The sequence below is a fragment of the Tamandua tetradactyla genome, chromosome 4, assembly GCF_023851605.1.
Source record: "Tamandua tetradactyla isolate mTamTet1 chromosome 4, mTamTet1.pri, whole genome shotgun sequence".
In the NCBI taxonomy this organism is placed as follows: Eukaryota; Metazoa; Chordata; class Mammalia; order Pilosa; family Myrmecophagidae; genus Tamandua; species Tamandua tetradactyla.
Genome location: NC_135330.1, coordinates 156,429,028 through 156,434,888, shown reverse-complemented (window position 1 = coordinate 156,434,888; position 5,861 = coordinate 156,429,028). Strand labels below are relative to the sequence as shown.

At 36.4% G+C, this 5,861-nt stretch overlaps 1 pseudogene; it reads left to right on the top strand.

Annotated features, from left to right (window-relative positions):
• The first annotated feature begins 2,281 nt into the window (after nucleotides 1-2,281).
• Nucleotides 2,282-4,386, top strand: LOC143679463 (heat shock protein HSP 90-alpha pseudogene; annotated as a pseudogene).
• Nucleotides 4,387-5,861: the final 1,475 nt, after the last annotated feature.

The following is a 5,861-nucleotide window of genomic DNA, read 5'->3' as shown; positions in this document are numbered from 1 at the left end:
TAAAATACCTAGGAATAAATTTAACCAAAGAGACAAAAAACCTATATAAAGAAAACTACAAAAAACTGTTAAAAGAAATCACAGTAGACCTAAATAGATGGAAGGGCATACCGTGTTCATGGATTGGAAGACTAAATATAGTTAAGATGTCAATCCTACCTAAATTGATTTACAGATTCAATGCAATACCAATCAAAATCCCAACAACTTATTTTTCAGAAATAGAAAAACCAATAAGTAAATTTATCTGGAAGGGCAGGGTGCCCCGAATTGCTAAAAACATCTTGAGGAAAAAAAACGAAGCTGGAGGTCTCGCGCTGCCTGACTTTAAGGCATATTATGAAGCCACAGTGGTCAAAACAGCATGGTATTGGCATAAAGATAGATATATCGACCAATGGAATCGAATAGAGTGCTCAGATATAGACCCTCTCATCTATGGACATTTGATCTTTGATAAGGCAGTCAAGCCAACTCACCTGGGACAGAGCAGTCTCTTCAATAAATGGTGCCTAGAGAACTGGATATCCATATGCAAAAGAATGAAAAAAGACCCATCTCTCACACCCTATACAAAAGTTAACTCAAAATGGATCAAAGATCTAAACATTAGGTCTAAGACCATAAAACAGTTAGAGGAAAATGTTGGGAGATATCTTATGGATCTTACAACTGGAGGTGGTTTTATGGACCTTAAACCTAAAGCAAGAACACTGAAGAAGGAAATAAATAAATGGGAGCTCCTCAAAATTAAACACTTTTGTGCATCAGAGAACTTCATCAAGAAAGTAGAAAGACAGCCTACACAATGGGAGACAATATTTGGAAACGACATATCAGATAAAGGTCTAGTATCCAGAATTTATAAAGAGATTATTCAACTCAACAACAAAAAGACAGCCAACCCAATTACAAAATGGGAAAAAGACTTAAACAGACACCTACCAGAAGAAGAAATACGGATGGCCAAGAGGCACATGAAGAGATGCTCAATGTCCCTGGCCATTAGAGAAATGCAAATCAAAACCACAATGAGATATCATCTCACACCCACCAGAATGGCCATTATCAACAAAACAGAAAATGACAAGTGCTGGAGAGGATGCTGAGAAAGAGGCACACTTATCCACTGCTGGTGGGAATGTCAAAGGGTGCAACCACTGTGGAAGGCAGTTTGGCGGTTCCTCAAAAAGCTGAATATAGAATTGCCATACGACCCAGCAATACCATTGCTAGGTATCTACTCAAAGGACTTAAGGGCAAAGACACAAACGGACATTTGCACACCAATGTTTATAGCAGCGTTATTTACAATTGCAAAGAGATGGAAACAGCCAAAATCTCCATCAACAGAAGAGTGGCTAAACAAACTGTGGTATATACATACGATGGAATATTATGCAGCTTTAAGACAAGATAAACTTATGAACCTTGTAATAACATGGATGGACCTAGAGAATATTATGCTGAGTGAATCCAGCCAAAAACTAAAGGACAAATACTGTATGGTCCCACTGATGTGAACGGACATTCGAGAATAAACTTGAAATATGTCATTGGTAACAGAGTTCAGCAGGAGTTAGAAACAGGGTAAGACAATGGGTAATTGAAGCTGAAGGGATACAGACTGTGCAACAGGACTAGATACAAAAACTCAAAAATGGACAGCACAATAATACCTAATTGTAAAGTAATCATGTTAAAATACTGAATGAAGCTGCATCTGAGCTATAGGGTTTTTTTTTGTTTTTGTTTGCTTGTTGGTTTGTTTGTTGTTGTTGTTTTTTACTATTACTACTACTTTTATTTCTTTTCTTTATATTAACATTTTATATCTTTTTCTGTTGTGTTGCTAGTTCCTCTAAACCGATGCAAATGTACTAAGAAACAATGATCTTGCATCTATGTGATGATGTTAAGAATTACTGAGTGCATATGTAGAATGGTATGATTTCTAAATGTTGTGTTAAATTCTTTTTTTTTTTCTTTCCTTTAATAAAAAAAAAAAAGAATTCAGTCAAAACATAAACTTGAAATCTATTAAATGTACATGTATGTATCATCAGAGCTATTTTAACTTTGCTACTGTTTTCCATGATAAGCAGTCAGAAGTACAGAGAAGACTAAATACACAAATGGAGAGAATAGCATAATCTTCCATTTCACATTTTCCCTCCATATAAAATTGCATTATGGATAAGGGAGGTTCAGGGGTGGTGCACAGATGCTTCTGTATCCTATTATCACTGTGAGACAAAACCTTCATGGTCTTATCTCCAAGATGCCCAAAGAGATGCAGAACTAAGATCAACCCATAGAGGAGGAAGAGGTTGAGATGTTCACCTCCCAGGCAGAGATCACCCAGCTTATGTTCTTTGATCATTAGCACTTTCTACTCAAACAGAGAGATCTGTCTGAGGGAGTTCATTTCAAACTTCTCAGATGCTCTGGACAAAATCCGGTATAAGTGCTTGTCTGACTCCAGCAAGCTGGACTCTGGGAGAGAGCTGCACATGAATCTCATTCACAACAAGCAAGACCTGATGCTCGCCATCGTGGACACTAGTATCAGGATGACCAAGGCCAACCTGATCAACAACCTGGACATCATTACCAAGTCATTCATGGAGGTGCTTCACACAGGTACCGACATCTCCATGATCAGCCAGTTCAGTGTGGGCTTCTACTCTGCTTACCTGGTGGCTGAGAAATACAACGATGACAAGCATTATGGCTGGGACTCATTGGTGGGAGGCCTCTTCATGGTTAGGACTGACGCAGGTGAACCCTGTGGAACAAGGTTATTCTGCATGTGAAAGATGAAAGTCAGTACTTGGAAGAAAGAAGAATAGAGGAGATTGTGAAGAAACGTTCTCAATTTATAGGCTATCCAATTATTGTTTTTGTAGAGAAAGGATATGATAAAGAATTAAATGATGATTAGGCAGAAGAAAAAAGAAGAATAAAAGTCCGGTGACAAGTCAGAAATAGAAGATGTTGGTTCCGAAGAAGTCAAGAAGGATGGTGACAAAAAAAAAAAAAGATCAAGAAAAAGTACATTGTTCAAGAAGAACTTCTTAAAACACAACCCAGTCTGGACCAGAAATCCTGACAATATTACTAATAAAGAATATGGAGAATTCTATGACTGCTTGACCAATGACTGGAAAGACCACTTGGCAGTGAAGCATTTTTCAGTTGAATTCATAGCCCTTCTCTTGTCCCAAGACATGTTCTCTTTTACCTCTTGGAAAACAGAAAGAAAAAGAAATTAAGTTGTATGTACACAGGGTTTTCATCATGGAGAACTATAAAGAGCTGATCCCTGAATATCTGAATTCATTAGAGGCATGGTGGACTCAGATGATCGCCCTCTAAATATGTCCTATGAAATATTGCAACAAAGTAAAATTTTGAAAGTTATCAGAAAGAATTTGGTCAAAAAGTTCTTAGAGCTCTTCATTGAACTGACAGAAGACAAAGAGAGCTACAAGAAGTTTTATAAGCAGTTCTCTAAAAATATTAACCTTGGAATACATGAAGACTTTCAAAACTGGAAAAAGCTTTCTGAGCTGTTAAGATATTGCATATCTCCTTCTGGTGATGAGAAGGTTTCTCTCAATGACTACTGTACCAGAATAAAGGAAAACAAGAAACATCTCTATTACATCTCTGGTGAAACCAAGGACCAGGTTTCTAACTCTGCCTTTGTGAAACATCTCTGGAAGCATGACCTAGAAGTGATAAATATGATGGAGCCTATCGATGAGTATTGTCTCCAATAGCTGAAGGTACTGGGGAGGGGGAGACTTCAGTATCTGTCACCAATGAAGCTTTGGAATTTCCAGAAGATGAACAAGAGAAAAGAGAAATAGGAAGAGAAAAAACAAAACAAAAACAAAGTTTGAAAACCTCTGCAAAATCATGAAAAACAACTTGGAGAAAAAAGTTGAAAAAGTGGTAGTGTCAAACCGATTGTTCATGTCCTCATGCTGCATTGTCACAAGCACATAGGGCTGGACAGAAAGTATGGAAAGAATCATGAAGGTCTAGCCCTGAGGGACAACTCAACAATGGGTTACATGGTAGCAAAGAAACACCTGAAAATCAACCCTGACTCTTTCATTCTGCTTAAGGCAGAAGGCTGTCAAGAATGATAAGTTTATGAGGGATCTGGTCATCTTATTTTATGAAACTGCATTCCTGTCTTCCAGCTTCAATCTGTAAGAGCCCAGACACATGCCAACAGGATCTACAAGATGATCAAACTCAACCTGGGTATTGACAAGATGACCCTACTGCTGATGATAGTAGTGCTGCTCTAACTGGAGAAATGCCCCTCTTGAGGGAGATGATGACACCTCACACAAGGAGGAAGTGGACTGAGCTCTATCTGCCAGAATATGCACACATATGTCCAATATTCTCACCCATAATATATTGTCAAGGATTTTTGTTTGTTTATTTTTGTTAATATTATAAAAATCTGTATGGCATGACAACTACTTAAGAGGAAGATAAGATTGCTTTTTACTTCAATGTGTGACACTGTGTTACTTTACGTACTAAGGAAGAGTTAGTAGTTCTTTTCTTGTTTCACATTGGCTTATTTTAACTGATTGAGATAACGTTTGTCTTAAGATATATGCAACCTAATGTTAACTCTGTGGTCTTAAGTGTTAAGCTAGCAAGCAGATTCCTTAGCAGACCAAATCTACCACTGAAGTGTGTGTTCTGAGACATGTACCTTGATGTTTAAAAGAAGTCTTTAATGACTTGTTTCATCTTTGAGGATCTGCTTTTTTTAATCCTTCCATCTCCTATAGTTAACAACTCTGCATGTATTAGGCCTCTAGAAATTAGTATATTAAACCAACTCAACAGGAGCAAATATCCATAGGGCTTGTTTTCCAAATAAAAGTATTGTTTATAGCAACACAATTCTAAGACTGCCTATGCTGTTGTAAAGCAGGGGAAAGACTCAGACAGGCTTGTGAGTGGAAATGTAGGGCCCAAATCCTGCTCTGCTTAAAGAGATGGTAACACATACCAGTGAATAAAAAGAAAAGTTGCATGAAAAAAAAATTACATTATGCAATTACAAGCCAGTCCGTTGCCAATAATAAAAAATAAATTTTATTTCTCCATTCAGAATTATACATATATAATATATTTTATTATATTAAGTACTGTTATATTTTTGTGTCTGTGTGTATACATACATACATAAATACCTCCATAAACGCATGAATTTCTCCTGTTCCCAGCTTGATATGCCACCTTTTTTCATAACTAGTCAAATGTATGTATAAGCACAAATATAAAGAGTGTTGAAGTGGCCTTTGCCATTTTTCCTTATCCAATTTTTTTAATCTAAACTATTCCTAATTAGGGAAGGTAAGTTCCTGATATAATTTAATAGATTTTTGCTTGAATGATTATTATAAGTTAGGCACTACATTTTTTTTTCTTTTACTTTTGGGCAAATGATAGTTCAGTTGAGTTTGTACTGAATTACTACAGTAGGTGCTATAGCATGAAGTTGTTCAAGGTCAATTACATGTAATGGTACCTGGAGCAGTACCATACATGCAATGGATGTGCAACAAAGAATTTTTCATTTTAATTAAGTGATTTTATGGAAAAATCATTATCCAATTAAATAAAACTGATACATAATCATTATATGTAGAATTTGGAGCCACTATAAATTGATACTGTTATTCAAACCTAGAATAAAATTTAATGCTTTGTAGGGCAGAACCAAGGAGGGTTTACTTTTCCACTTTAATTTTGTTAGACTCAGTCTTGGCTTTACACCAAACCCAGATATTTACATATAAATGTTTGGATATTTTATT